The 16,205-nt window shown below is 42.1% G+C and overlaps 1 protein-coding gene across 10 annotated transcripts in view; it reads left to right on the plus strand.

The window, feature by feature from the left end:
* Positions 1-16,205, plus strand: part of Rere (arginine-glutamic acid dipeptide repeats) — a 358,397-nt gene that overhangs the window by 84,817 nt on the left and 257,375 nt on the right. Inside the window, exon 1 of one of the 10 annotated variants that reach the window (XM_031379532.1) lies at positions 11,073-11,094. The exons of 8 other annotated variants lie outside the window; for them this stretch is intronic. The gene's annotated coding sequence lies outside the window, so the exon portion shown is untranslated. One more of the 10 variants, XM_031379533.1, reaches the window with a different exon arrangement.

Here is a 16,205-nt window from a genome sequence, read left to right on the forward strand (position 1 = left end):
GTGTGTGTGTGTCTTTCTCAGCTTGGCATGTGAGCCACAGAGTTCAGATGCAGGAGCTTGCCTCCCCAATGACGGTGGAGCTTATTGTGCTGTTGTAATTGTTCCTGATGGCTTCTACTATTTATCTAGGGCACCTCAGCTTTAGTTTCCTTTTTGGCATCATGCTTGGCTGCAGCAGAGAGGTGTATTTATTTTGTAGGGACAGGATTTCCTTGTCCTTGAAATAATAACCTTGTCTAACCTTCAACTTGCTGTATAGACTGGGCTGCCCTTGAACCTATGTACATCACTTGCTTCCAAAATGTCTTTGTTTTATACTCATATTTGAGCCAGTTTGCCTGGCTGTGGAATTAAACTTAAGGCATTGCTCAGTGTCTTCCAGTTTCAGTAAGATGCAGCAGGGTGAACACTGAACTACAAGCCTGTTAGGATGAGTTGTTTCAAGTGATGCCTTTGGTCAGATTGTGTGTTAGGATACAGCAAAGGTGATGTTGAGGGGATGCCTGTCACCCGTGTATGTTCATCAAGGTAGCTTAGTTCCCAATGAGAGCTATCCTAGAGGTAGACAGAAGAACACTGTGCATCTGAGTCTTCTGAGGGAGGATCAGGAGCTGTAATGTGTTTCTTGACCACATGGGGAGATGGAGAGTTCTAAACTAACTTGAGATGCATTGAAACCTTGTCTACATGCAAACAAATACTTATATAATGATTACTAAAAATTTGTATTGCTTATGTGTATGTATGGATGCATGCCTGTGTCTTCAGTTTATGTATATCACATATGCACAGGAGCCTGCAAAGTCCAAAAGAGGTCATCCATCAGACTGTGAGCCTTTTCGTGAATGCTGGTCCTCTTGTAAGAACAGTAAGCTCGGGTTGGAGAGGGCTCAGCCGTTAAAAGGCTAGGCTCACAGCCAAAAATATAAGAACAGTAAGTTCTCTAAGCCTTTTATAATGGTTAAAATCAGGTAATAAAAAACACATATCAAGTGGCTAGTATAAATTCTTAACCTCATTGCTAATTGCTTTTAAAATGCCATAGTATTTGTTACTGTTATTTTTCTTTAGCTTTTATCATAAAAGACAACCGTTCCTCCTCTTAATGTTGAAGACTAGCTTTCAGTATTTATGATTCAGTTTTTATAATAAGTCTTTTTCAGGATGGTGTGCTTTTCTAGTTGTTTGGGAATCATTTTAACTTCTCTAAGTATATTAGTCTTTGGCTGGAAAAAAAAATAGAAATATTTGCTATTATTTTATTGTAGGTTAGGACCATGAGGCCCTATGCTGATAAATATTCCTCAGTGAGTAGCACCAGATTTCTTGTTTTGTTTTGCTTGTTTTGTTTTTTGAGACAGGGTCTCTCTAGCCTTGCCTGGGTGTGAACTCAGTATGTAGACCAGGCTTTTCTTGAGATCTTGCCTCCTCCCACCTGTCCTTCCCTCCTTCCCCACACAAACAAACAAACAATCCCAGGAGTCCTGTGATACTTGTTAGGTCTGCAGTGAAAGATAATAGAGGTCAGCTCCTACCATAGTCCATCTGTTCAGTGTCTCCTATAGGTGGTATGTCAGGGAAATCTCATGGTCAGGCCTGCCATGGGCTGGAGAGCCTGTAAGGGAGCATTGGGCAGGCATTTCCTCTCAGGACTTGGGACACGGTTTGCATCGCAATCCTTTAGACACACTCACCCAGTCAGTGATGGCTTTCATGGGTTTTCATTGTGGTCAGCTTACTTTGAAGATTGGAAGGAATGACCAGTGTTTGGTTTGGTTGTTAGGATTAATGAAATGGTGTAAACACAAATTAGTCTGAGTTTTCCTTTGTATGAAACTGGATTTCCTGTGATTTAAATATTTGTCTTTTCTGGTCAGTTAAAGATTAAACTCCCAGAATGGGTGTAGAGCATTTGTCTTCATGAGAGCCTTGCCTCTCAGCTCCTCTAAAGGCAGGCACGGACTAGGAGCTGCTCTGCCTTGTTTCTGTCAAGCATTCTTCTTACCCTGGTTTTGGACTTTGTTTTAATCAGTGTCCCTGGCATGCTTCAGCACAAGATTTGAATTAGGCTAGTCAGACATTTCCTGTAGGGAAGTAATTGTTCTTTATGCAGAGAATTACTGACTCAGTAATGTTCCCTGTGATGTTGAACCTTGTAATAGTACTCATTTAATTTTTTGAAACATTTAATAAGTATTTTTCTTGAGGAAGATGGTGATTTTATTTTAAAAGAGTTTAGTTTGTTAGACACATAGTACTAGAAAAACCACAAATCAGAATAACAACAAAAAGGCAAAAGCAGCACTTCAGGTTTGTATGTGTTGCTTTAATTTTACAAATCTCTAGTTAATATTTTCAGTTCTTGGTATAATGACTCTGGTTTTGTATTATCTTATTCCAACTTCAGTAAACTTTGCTGGGTGCCCCACTGAGACACCCAAGGGCTTCATTCTAAACATCCCATCCAGCATCAAGGCATGTGTCCCGAGTGCGCCCCCTGCCTCTCCTCCCAGCTGCCTGTGTCTGTCATTAGACCCTGACTGTAGCGAGTTCTAGAGTGAACAGACCCAGGCAGTGGGGAAGCCTAGAGCTGCCTGAGGACTCGGCTCGCTCTGCTCGGGAGAGCTTGGGATCTGTGCTTCCCACCTGACCTTTGCTTACATTTACTTCTCCCGTCTTGCAAACAGATGAGGTGATAACACACCTAAGTTGCGTTTTTTTCCCTAGAATATGTTTTAGTAATGTTGATACTTTTTAAGATTTCCTGAGGTAATACTTTTAAATACTTAGTAAGAAGTTATTGTTTGTTTAATTTATGTGAAATATGTTTGGAGCTCTATTAGTATAAAACATAAAGAAAAGCTTAATTAGTGCCTAGCCTTAATGTTGTACTTACCTATTTATAACTTGGTACCATTTCTAATCCCTTTCCAAGAGCACGGACAGAGCTTGGTGATGCGCATCTCTAACCCCAGCTCTTAGGAGACAGAGGCAGGGTGACTGTTCTGCATCCTGTGGAGTCCAGCCAGGGCTACACAGCAAGACTGTTTCAAAAACAAGAGAGAAAGTCTATCTTCTTGATTGCAGTACTGTTTATCTAACTCTATATTTAATCACAAGCGTATTTACTAAAGGTAAAATTAAATATTAAAATGATGACATCAAAGTACATAAACTTTTTAAACTCCTTTATTATGGCAGGTGTGTTCATGGTTTTGTGTGGATATAATTATTACCAGTGTTCTTGATTTAATGCTTTATATTTCTGTTCTTCAGCACCTTTATGTATACCAAGGAGCATATGTGAGCAAATCATTATGTGCTGGCTGTATGGAAGAGAGATGATAAGTGAATGCACAGCACAGGTCACCACGAACACTCTTTGAGAGTTAGTGTGGCTTAGGCCTGACCTTTCTTTGCCTTTAAGGCTTTGTAGCAATGGCGAGAGTTACTATCAGAATAGAGTAATGTGAACCAACCAAAAGAAGCAGTTTATATTTAATATATTTATTATTATTATTTTTTAAAAGATAGTGCCATGTAGTTCTAGGTTGTTCTCTAGCACTTGATACATAGAAACAAACAAGGCAGTTTATTTTACATGTACTTTAGGATATAAATAATTTTTTTTGCTTGTCTGTCGGTCTATCTATCTATCTATCTATCTATCTATCTATCTATCTATCTATCTATCTATCTTATCTATCCATGTTTTTCAAGACAGGGTTTCTCTGTATATCCCTGGCTGTCCTAGAACTCACTCTGTAGACCAGGCTGGACTCAAACTTCGAGATCCACCTGCCTCTGCCTTCCTAGTGCTGGGATTACAGGCATGGGCCTCCATACCTGGCTCTTTATTTGAAACAGAGGCTCACTATATAGTCTTGGTTTCCCTGGAACTCATTATTGTAGGCCACGCTGGTTTTGAACTCATAGAGATCCACCTGCCTCTGACTCACAAATACTGGGAATAAAGATGTGTTCTATCATGTCTGACCAAGGATTTTCTTTAAAAAAGGAAGAATGTGCTGTTACCACTTAGTGCTAGAACAACAGGAACTCTGGAGCCTTTTGGGGGAGCCTGGAGCCAGGAGACCAGTTTGATTTGGGTTGGGGTGGATTGTGAAGGTCCATATCAACCCTAGCTCTTTTACACAGGGTCAAATGGAAAAATAAAATTTTGGAATTTAACACCAAAGCAGCTTCATAGTGAATTTTTTCCACTCATAAGAGATACCAAAATGTGTTCAGGAAAGGCTAGGTATGTCTAGGACTAGGTACATTAGGAGGAATAATCAAAAGCTACCTTTAGAAAGGTAAGAGACTAAGGAGAGTTCCCACAGCCAGAAGGTATGTGCCAGCAGCACCCACTGTGGCTGGCCCAGCCTTTAAGCTCTGACTAGCAAGGTGAACTGAGAATTCCCAGTTTCTCCTCTATAGAATACGTTTGTGCAAAACAAGACGGGTCATAGAAGTTTGTTCTAAGAGTATTTATAACAGGAAAAACAAACCCAGAAACTCTGTGTTAACAGCCTCCGGAAGGAATTTCCTAATTACTGTACTCCCACACTGTAAAATTCTGTGCAGTTGTGATCAGGAATGGGGTGTTGATGGCTAGGTGTAAAGTGAGAAGAACAAGTTGCTATAAACAGTAGGATTTCATTTCTGTGAAATAAAAATCAACAGAATGAACCATCAGACAAATGAGTATGCATGGTCTTAGAAATATATGCAAATTCACATACAGAAGAGAACCCAGAGAGACTAATATATCCCCGTAAGACCATATATTAGGGAAACTTAACATTGTTTTGTTTGGAGATAGGGCTTCTTTGTGCATATCACTGGTTGTCCTTGAACTTGCCCCATAGACCAGGCTGGCCTCAAACTCTGAAATCTGCCTGCTTCTGCCTCCTTAGTGCTTTGATTAAAGGCGTGTGCCATCATTGCTTAGCAACTTAATACATTTTTTTCTAAAGATTTATTTATTGTTATATTTAAATACACTGTAGCTGTCTTCAGATACACCAGAAGTGGGAGTTAGATCTCATTATGGATGGTTGTGAACCACCATGTGGTTGCTGGGAATTGGATTCAGGACCTTTGAAAGAGCAGTCAGTCAGTGCTCTTAACTGCTGAGCCATCTCTCTAGCCCTCAACTTAATACATTTTATTTCATAAAGCATATACAACTTTGCTAGTTTTAAAAAAAAGTCGTTATGGGGCTAGAGAGCTGACTGATTGAGAACACTTGTTGCTTGTGGAGAGGGCCGCTGGGCCTCTACCTACAGAGCACCTGACTTTTCTGGTCTCTGTGGGTGCCTGCACACATGGACTTATACACATACACATACACATACACATACACATACACATACACATACACATACACATGGACTTATACACAAACACATACACATACAATTAAGCATTACAATTGAAGACAAGATATCATAATCTTGGGAAAATACTTAACAGCAAATAATGATCTCTCCCTTAAAATTTGTTAATTAACTAATTAATTAATTGAGAGACAAGTCTCACCTTATAGCACAGGTTAGTCTTGAACTTGCAGACTTCCTCTTGCCTCTACCTTCAAAGAGTTGGGACTACAAGATATATGTCACCATTCCTGCCTTCTTTATTTTTTTCCTTTTATTTATTTTTAAAGTTAGCACTGTTGAGTCCATTTATTTATTTATTCATTTATTTATTTATTTATTTATTTATTTATTTATTTATTTATTAACAAGGTGTCTTTATGTAGCCATGGGTGTCCTCGACTTTGCTATGACACCAGGCTGGCCTGAAATTCAGAGAGATGTGCCTGCTCCTGCCTCCTTCGTGCTAGAATTAAAGGCCGATGCTCCTGTACTTGGGAATAAGTCCATATTCTACATAGGAACATTTAAAAAAATTCCCCTACTGATTCCAGAACGGATTCAATTAATGTATGCTTGACTTGGGTATTTTGTTTTTCTAGTTTTTTTTTCCTACAGGAGTTCATGAAGTCCAGATTAACCTTGGCACTCGTTGTTCTCTTTCTCTCATCTTCCAAATGCTGGGATTACAAATTTTCGCCACCTTCCTGGTCAGTGGTTGTTGTTGTTGTTGTTGTCGGCCATTGTTTAGAATGCCACACTAAGTACTATGACCTTCCCTGCTGTTTCAGTGGTCTTGACGAGCAGCCAAACCTCCCATCTTCCTAAGATGCAGTCGAGAGTCTTTGCTGTGGCAGAGGCAGTGTTGAGAGGTAGACGCGGAGCAGTAGTAGGAGGTTGAGGGTCTTTGATAACATGGGCCCTGTTTAGCTGTTGACAGAGTGTGCTTCATATTTTCCCTGTGGGCAGTTCCTTGACATAGCTTTAATGTTAGTTTAGTAGACTTTGGATTTAATTTTAACTGCTAGGATAAAGTCAGATGTCAGCTCAGTTGGCTGCATGCTGAGGCTTGTAGTGCATGGAATGCTTTACTCCTAACTGCATCTGCTGTCTCCTCTCATTATCTGTTAATGGTATTCAACTTGACAGGGTTGTTTTGATAAGTGAAGGTTATTAGGAAACCAGGAACTGGATTTAGTGTGGAGTGGAGCTTAGGACAAAAGGATACCTGATGTGGCCAGAAGGAGATCCCGTGGGCACCAAGTGCTGCCCTGTGTAGAGCAGTCATGGATAGATAGAAGGTCTTGGCGAGGTGGGGCAGACCTAGCATTGTTTCATCCATACCATGCAACAATCTTTTTTGTGTGCTAAAACACCTGAAACGTGTTGTTTTGTTACGTTAACTCTTATTTTCTTCTGCAGATACCTTAATTATGAACTCCTGTCAATTAGGTGTAAGGCAGATTCTTTGCTGTGAGTGGTGTGGAGGTAATTTTGGAGTGCTCTGTGACCACAGTGGGACCTTTTACTCAAAAGAGCCTTTGGGTAGGCTTCCATGGCAGGGAAAATAGAGGAAAGAGTGAACACTAAATTCATTGCACTTCTCTTTCTTTGAGCAGAATTTGTAACACAGTCATATTCAAAGAAAATTGGAAGACTGAATATGTGTACAAAGTACTTTCAAAATTTTGTATTCTGTTTACATTGCTCAATATAAGTACCTATTGCTTAAATGTCAGAAGTAGCAAGAGCTGACTTTGAATTAATAGTTGCTTCTGGACCTCATTGACTCTTTGCTTTTGGTTTAGTACTTTTGGGAGAGGGTCTCATTATGTAGCTCTAAGTGGCTTAGGATTCACTATGTAGGCCAGGTTTCCTGCCTGCCTCTGCTTTTATAGTGCTGGAGTTAAAAATCATATGTCATCACTCCTAGCTCTTTATGAACTCTTAAAAAACCTGTACTTGTTAATAGAATACTAGTTGGGTCTCGGGGTCTATCATTATAACATGGGTAGAAAATCTTGCTTTTGATTGGGCTTTTCCTCTTCTAACATTTACTCAGTGCTGGAACACATTTGTGTCATCTGTACACTCGGGATGGTCAGAAGACATCCTGGCAGTTCTTTTCCACAGTGTTAGTCCCAAGTATTGAACTCGGGTTGTCAGATTTGGTGCAAGTGCTCTTAACCATTGAGCTATCTCACCAGCACCTTTATTAGACTTTTACAGGGTGAGAGAAGATATATTAATTTGTTAGAAGCTAGATCTCCATAAGAAATGCTAGTCTACATGTGAAAGGGGCATCTGGGAGATTGTTTCTATGAGAGTGGAAGAAGCCAGGGTAGGCTTATGGTAGAAATCTGCTGCTGGGAAATGAAAGGCTGGAGTGACTGAGTACTCTGGACATGGTGAATGAGAAGAGCCGACAAAAGAAGAACTAAAAATTTGTGTCATAAAATTCTGTAAAAACCACTTCTGAGGTGGCTCAGCGGTTTAAGGTACTTGCTGCCAAGCCTGATGACCTCATAAATTCTATCCCCAGGACCCACATGGTGGAAGAAGAAAGCCAACTTTTACCAAGTTGTCCTCTGACCTTTATATGTGTGCATGTGCACCCCTTCCAATATAAAAAAAATTTAAAAAATAGTGTGCTATCAAGGCTTGCAGAGCTCCTAGAAGCTGCTATAGAAGGAGCTTGGAATGTAGAAGTTCAATTATTCTTACTGTTTTCAGACTCACAGTGAACCAGCCCTTCTCGACAATGGGTCTGTCAGAAAAGTTTTGTTTGGCCCTCGACAGATACTTGGTGCTAAGCACACAGATGTCTGTTGTGAATATTTGATTTATGGGCAGTGACTCTGTTTTCTCATTTTGTATATTCTCTGTAAGTTTCTTGGCATAAGCAGCTTCATCTTGGATGTCTCTGTGTTTGTTTGTTGTGGGGAACAAATCCTCTATAGGCTTTGCTATGTGTCTGGATTTATCTGGCTATCGGCTAGAGATTGGGAGTTTGTCTAAGTACAGGAGTAGCTTTTGTAGATAGGCTTTGGGATTGATTGATCTCTGACATAGATAGAGATTACTCAGAGCTACTTCGTTATGAAGCAGATTTTCAGGCCTCAGAGTGGTTTCATTGAGGAGTGGTGTTTAGTGGAGCTTGTGGCAGATGGAGATTCACACTGTAGAGTGCCTCCAGTTTGTACTGACTATGGCCACCTTTCAGGCAGCAGAGGCATTATGCTTCATCAGCTCTCAGAAGTTATTTCAGTCACTTGGAGCAAGATTTCCCTTTTAGAGGTAGATAGTCTTTCTCCTCTCCCCCCAACCCCCACCCCAAAGTTTTTAACTTTATTTTTATTTTTATGTGTATGGGTGTTTTACATGTATGTATGTCTTCCACGGGCCAGAGAAGGTGTCATATCACTTGGGACTGGAGTTAGTTACAGTCATCAGCTGCCCTCTGGGTGCTGGGAATCAAACCCGGGTCCTCTGAAAGAGCAATCATCTTAACCTCTGTGTCATGTCTCCATTCCCAAAGGTGATCTTTCAATGTACATGCTGTTGCCCTGGAGGCACTTGTGAGCCCCAAAGAACACCAAAGAACCATCTCTGATGTAATAGCATTAAGGTCTCTTTATTAAACTTGGGCTTGGGCTCTCCTCCAACCCAATCCTGACACAGTAGGACAGGAAGGGAAGGTGGAGCAGTTGCCATCCCTCAGCAGGACAAGTTTTTACAGGAAAATAGGAGCAAATGAGGGATGAGGGAAGGGGGTCCAGTCTGGCAAGTTTTTACAGGAAAACAGGAGCAAATGAGGGGGTGAGGGAAGGGGTCCAGTCTGGCAAGTATCTAAATAGAATGACTATAAGCCTACAGGTGGGTGCTCTGAAGCAAGACTGTATACAATCACAAACATTCCGAAAGTACATCTGAAACAATCAGATAATCTTTGATTAACTGTTGCTGGGAAGTAGCTAGGGAGTAACTCTGGCCAAGGTCAAGCCATGGGGTCCCTCCTGGTACTCGGTGTAGCTTGGGTTCTGCTGCAGGTCAAGTTTTCAGGCTACTTTTCTTTTTTTTTAAGATGGAGGCCGGTCTCAAGATGGAATCGGTTTGGCCTCTCGTGTCAGCTTCATGATTAGTGCCAACAAGGGAGAGCCCCTGGATTCTACCCTTACCTTCCTTCTGCTTGGTTTAGACAGTTTGAAAAAAAAATTACGTTAATCTTGTCCAATTCTCTGCCTAAAGATACCCAGTAAATTGAAAATTTATTCTGCCTTTAGAAGTTGAATTAGTGTGCATAAAACCATTTGAGCAAACTTGCTTGAAGGTGAAAAGTACACTAGTGAAGATACCAAGTGACCGCTTAAATGTGGAGCATGCTGCTTTTTAATTTGGGTCAATAGCTAGGTTTGTACTTTAAATCCATATTCTTTTAGGCGTTCTTAAAATTTCCTGGAATGTTTTATTTATAAGAACCAAATAATCTTTGCCATTACTGCTAAGCAGTAGAATACATGGTATAAGTAAAGTTAGATTTAATTTTAATACAATTTATCAAGTTGATCATATTTTGAGCAGACTTCATTGGGAGTTGGGGAAGGAAGTAGTTTGAAATTATCAGTTGATAATTCTCTTCAGATGAATTTACAAGTTGAGTTAATGATGAACTCTGGAATCTAGCTGGTGAGTTGTTTATTTAAAGCCACATGACGAAGAATGTGCATTTTATTGGCTTTATTAGATGAGTTTTGATCAAGCCCATCTTAACCTACATTTTGTGAAGCATTTTGTATTTGGCTTTATTTCCTTTTGGAAACGGTTGGGAGAGATTTAATTAAGTCACTTACAGAAATTCTTAAATTATAAGAAAAATGGGGGTCAGAAATGTTTGCCACCAAACAGTGCTGCTCTCCTGTGGTCGTTGAAAGCAAGTGTTTGGCTGTCTGTGGAAGGACCTTCGTTGTGTCATCTGCTTTTGTTAGGCATCAAGGCGGTTTAGCATTAGTATTCCTGGTTGAAGCTGAGGCTGCTCTAGGATGTGTGAACTGCTGATCACAATCGGGGATGCGCTGCCTCTTTAATATCTTGCTTGCAGATGCATTTTCTAGCTGACCACGCTATTAAGAGCTGCCATCAATCACGCAGCCTTGCAGTTCCGGCTGTCGGGAACGCTGGGAGGATTGGGGGAACCTGAGGGTGGCGTGGCAGGGAAGGAGCTACAATTGCGGCTGGCATTGTGTGTGCTAGCCCATGGTGGCGGCCTGGGAGCGTGCGGAGCCGGCCTTGTTCCAGCCCGGGTTTTGCTGGCCGCCGTCGCGCTCAGGCGGCTCTTTCTCTCTAGTCTGGGTCACAGGCACGTGGCAGTGCTGGCCAGGCCGCCGGGGCTGAAGGAGTTCGAGTGAGCGCTGTGGCCGCGGGCCCAGCGCATCCCCAGCCGAGGGCCGGCGCCTGTAGCAGCTCAGACCTACCCGCGCGGCCGGCGCCCGGCCTCCTTTTGTTCGGAGGTGCAAATTCACCGCCCAGCCCTGCCCGCCTCCTCGGCTCCGCCCGCCCGGCTCTCGCCCTGGGGTTTGCGGAATCCCGCGCCCCTGGAGGAGGAGGAGGACTGGCCCAGCCGCACAGGCAAGTGGCCGACGGCCTTGTGCTGCCGGGGAACGCAGGTCTTGGGCTGGAAGCTGGACAGACAAGTGTCGTGTGTGGGTTCCCGGAGGTGGGTGTTGAGAGGTGAACTGGTGAGTGTTAGGAATGCGGAGTTGGTTTTTGAAGTGTCCCATTACATTCCAGTTGGAATTTGTTTCTTAATGGTAGTTCGAAGCACTGGAAATTTTAACTAAAGTAAACCGAATAGTAAACGTGTTTGGGGCAGAGAAAAGGCAATTTAAAAATGTTTCTTGAGTATGTTTGTTTTTTCCTTCTGAAAGTAAAGCCTGTTTGAAGATGAGCAGCCTGTAATGGAAAAGAAGCTGTTTTAGCTGAAACTTCACTGCTATAAGTTCAAAAATAAAATGAATTTAATGGATTTGGTAATAAAGAAATGCTGATCACCTGTGATTTGCTTTTTGGCCAAAATAACGGCAGTACAGGGTTCTTGATAACGATTACATTTAGTTTAAATTGCCGTGTGTGTGTGTGTGTCTGTGTGTCTGTGTGTGTGTGTGTGTGTGTGTGTGTGTGTAGGTTTCCCTTGCTTGTTCAGAATTCCTCTGCTGCTATGCGACCTGCTTAACCACTTACTGTTTGCTGAGAAAACCCGCCTGTAACAGGCGACATTGCCTTACTCTCAGGCTTTAAGAGTTCCTGGCACACATGTGGCACTGACTCCGCACCGCGGGGGCATTGTTTGGCTGCAGGCCTCTCAGCCATATGGCCAATCTCAGAAATGGTATGTGAATAAACATGGGGGTCAATGAGATTACATTTTCCCTTTGAAATTGTGTTCCTGGATGCTTTCAAGATTGAGACATTTAAGGAAAAGCTGTGAACAGAGTTGACAAAGACCTTAAACTCTGCCAAAGTGTGGTATTGAGTTCTTGTTCCTTTTTCCCAGGGAACTCCAAATTCAAAGTAGACTTGATTTAAGACCTTCCTTACACATGGGAACAATATCCTATCCATTCTGTGGGCAATTATTTCCAGAAGCACAGCCAGCTCTTCATTTTTAAGCATATGTAGACTCAGGCAGGACAAGACCGTTGCCTTTCTGAGTATACATAGCCTAGGAAAATAACAGGAGGCAGGTGTGCAGATGCCTGACAGCGACTCCACAGTGGTGTGTGGGGCTTAGGAGCCTGCGTTTGTTTTTTGCCAGCTCTAATTTAGTAGTGTTGAAACTATTCTGTAAGGATCTCTGGGGCTTGTGGATGATGCTTCTCACTCCAGAGCCCTTGAGTGCTCATTGTGCTCTGGCAGGCACTCTGTTTGGCAGGCTGCTCCTGAAGTGTTATTTGATCTCCATGCGTGATAAAATTGACTAAGATTACACGTTCCCCTCCCCTTGGTTTCTGAGCGTGATGCATCAGTGAGACCCATTCAGTAACATATTTAAAGACCCAACCCACATTAATTCACCCTGAGATTTCCAGAAAAAGGCTTTTTAAATTTTTGCCTTGTTCTGCAGTTTTTCATTTATGAATTGAGGCAAGAGCTGATGTAATGTGGCTCCACTTCCTTTGTGTAGTGTTTTTAACAGTCCACAGGACCATGCTCTCTCTGGTCTGTATAGTTGTGATAATTTCTGAAATGCTCACAAGTGTGTGTGTGTGTGTGTGTGTGTGTGTGTGTGTGTGTGTGTGTAGGGGGTGCGGGGAGGGAGGAGAGCATTTAGGTACCTTCAGCTATGTGTGATTTACTTTCTACATTACAGGCCAGAGTAGGGAAGAGTGTGGTGGTGAACTGTGGCAACTTGGTAGGAGGGTTCAGTGAATCGCCTGTGTGTTATGCAGGCCAGCTTTTCATTTTAATTAGTGCGACTGTGTACAGCTGTTAGGTCAAGCGGCACTGGCTGCTCCTGCAGGGTAGTTTTATCTTACCTTAGAGCTTTTGTGAATTTGCCTGACTGTTTCTTAATCCCTCTCCCATTGCCACCATGATTGATTTTCAGCAAGCGATAGAAACAAAACAAGGTTTTGTTTGTTCGTGTAATAGTTTATACTTGTGAGAAATTTATTTTTCGTTTTGAGGAACATATAATGTTAATAAGTTTTATATTTACCATTATTTCCCAAGGTCAAAAGGCTTTTTGCTTGCTATTGTGTAGTCCAAGAAGCCAATGGAAACAAGATTTTATAACAGGAAGTCACTATATTGTTTAAAAAAAAGAGGGAGGAAGGGAGTCTTTGTTTTCTAGTGTTACTTTGTGAAACTCAAATGTTAGCATCAGTGGCATTAGCTGGCTGTTTCCTCTTTGTCTTTTATGTCTTCTCACTGCACCAGAGGTCCTGAGCAGAGGTAGTGATCAGTGCCTCTGCCTGGGCGGTTCATAGAAGACTTTAAAAATGTTTCTGTTGAGGGGCATGTTTTTACTAACATAAATTTAAAAATGTATCACAGGTACCAAGTTAATAGAAAGTATTTCCTTAAGGTTTAAGGTTGACTACACATAAATCTTTGTCTGTCGGCCTGTGATGAAGTCAGGCTTCAGGCTCTGAAGGCTGAGGGGCAGGTTGTAATTAGACTGGCCTCTTTCTCTGCCCGAGTCTTTTTACCGTTGTCATCTTGGTGAAAGGATAGCTCCGTGCAGCACTGTTGTCGTGGGCTTCTAAGACTGTCGGGAACATGGCCACAGCAGCGGACCTGACAGGCCGTGTGGGCTTCTAAGACTGTCGGGAAATGGCCACAGCAGCGGACCTGACAGGCCTTGTGGGATCTGCTTACTGGACTGTTGTGGGTGGCCAAAAAGATTAGCTCGGATAGACATTCTTTTTAAGTGATCAGAGCAGGGGATTCTTGAAATAACTTGAGTATACTTTCTAGAAAAACCTATACTGTATCTGATTGAGGAGAATTGAAAGATTGATGTTGGCAGCAGGAGACTGCTGAGTTCAAGTGGAAACAGAAGAGGTTGTGTGTCCTAGGTCTAGGCTGAACAGAATATCACACAAGTCCTTCTGCTAGATGTTTGTTATCATGACACAGGTCTTTGGGTATAAGCATTAATAGTGAGTGAAGCCTTAGGCTTGTCCTTTAAAGGCCAGTGTATCTGTGATGTAAATGACAGATAACATATTTGAAATGAAAAACATTAAAACAGTAATGCTGACATTTAATTATTGGAAAAACCAACAGACTCTTGTTAGTTCAGTAGGAAAACAGTGTGTCTACCTAAAGGGTGTGTGTCATGTTGTGGTATACCGAATAATTTACTTAACTTAATTTTTTTTTTAAAAGATTTAATGTGTATAGGCATTTTGCCTGCATCTGTCTGTCTGTATACTATATGCGTGCCTGCTGCCTACAGAGGCCAGAAGAGGGCATCAGATCTGCTGGTACTAGATTTACAGATGGGGGCCACTGTGTGGGTGTTGGGAGATGAACCTAGGTCCTCTGGAAGAGGAGCCAGTGCTCTTAATCACTCCAGCTCCAATTAACTTTTTAATTAGTTATTACTGGTTTTGAGACAGAGTCTCATGAAGTGCAGGCTGGCTCAGAATTCCTGCTCGTCTCGCCTCCACCTCTGAGGGCTGGCATTAGAGGCGTGTGGCACGATGCCTTGCCTAGACTGGGTAGACGAATCAGAAGTTTATTTGGCCCATATCTTGGTAAAAACCTTGTTCAGAAGCTGAGGGCCAAAGGGCTAGAAAGCAAATGGGAGTGAGCAGGAGTGAGCAGGTGTGGGTAGGAGTGGGCAAGGGAGGGCAGGAGTGGGGCAACTTTCAGAAAACTAGCCATGTCCACTCATGCATAACTCAGTTAATTCCTACTAGGCCCTTCCAGCACAGCAACACTGGGGAGTAAGATTCTAATAGGCCAACCATTGTCAAAGCTTAGTACTCCATAGAAGTGCTGAGGATAGACCTGGCACTTACCGCATGCAGAGTGCAGCAAGTGCTGTAGTGATGTGCTGCAGTACAGAAAGAGTCCCTGTTTTCACCACTCAGTGCAGTGGAAGGGGGAAGGGGATGAGGAGTAGGGAAGAGAGCATAGTGGCTTCCTGAAATAGGAGGAGATGAATGACATTCATTGATGATGGTGGCTTACACTTGTAATTTCAGTATTTGGGAGGGGGAGGAAGGAGGATTTTGAAGTTTGAGGCTAGCCTGTGCTATATAGTGAGATCCAGGCTAGCCAGAGATAGAGAGTTGAGACACTGTTTCAGTGACAACAAAACCAAAAAAACCAATCATCAAACAATAAAAAACAAAGTTAATGCATGGACATGGCAGTGTTTTGTTTTGAAATATAACACAATTAAGCATTACTTCTTAAGTGATTTGCTTTTCCTTGTGTGATGAAAATGCATTTCTCATGTCAATGGAAGGATTTCTTAGCCACTGTTTATATATTTTGGCTCATCTTTCAAAAAGAAAGAAGAGGATTTGAGAAGAAAATAAAAACAACCATCAAAATAGACATTAAATATAGTGATTTGCTAGTTTTAAGCATCTAGTATTGGAAATAAAATGTTTGAATCCTAATCTGTATATGCAAGGAGTATGCAGGCATTTATAACTGGGGCTGTCGGGGTGGCTCATTGGGAAAAGTGCTTGCTGCACAAACGTGAAGACCTGAGTTTGAGCCCCAGCACCCACATAAAAGCCGAGTGTAACTCTGTAACAGTGGTACTGGGAAGCCAGAGACAGGAAGAACCAAGAGCCTTGCCCACTTTCCTGTCTAGCTAAATCACTGGATTACAGATTCATTGATGGAGATCCTGACTTTACAAAAGTAAGGTGGAGAGTGATGAGAAAAAAAACCCCAATTCCATTGAATACACACATACACTGGGGGAGTGGAGGGAAGAAGAAAGGAGAGAAAATTAAGGTAGCTTCCCCTTCCATTAAACAGTAGCTGTCTAACTCTATACAGTATGGTCCTAGCAACACGCCTGCTCACTCAGCGGTAAGAGGCCAGAAATCAGCACAGCACAAGTGCTTGTTACCTTTCTCTGGACAATAGGATTGTACATAATTCCATTTCCTTTGTGTTATTTTTTTTGCCATGGGTTATTTAGTCCTTGTAGGTATAAGTCAGGTCCGTGTCAAAGCCAGGAAACTGTGGCATCAGAGGTTGAACAGTTTGCTAGGGTTGGAGATTCCTCATCCTCTGATGTTTAGTTTTATTTAATGGGTGTTTGTACGTCTATGCAGCAACACATGGAGGTCA

The sequence above is a fragment of the Mastomys coucha genome, unplaced genomic scaffold (assembly GCF_008632895.1).
Source record: "Mastomys coucha isolate ucsf_1 unplaced genomic scaffold, UCSF_Mcou_1 pScaffold18, whole genome shotgun sequence".
NCBI lineage: Eukaryota > Metazoa > Chordata > Mammalia > Rodentia > Muridae > Mastomys > Mastomys coucha.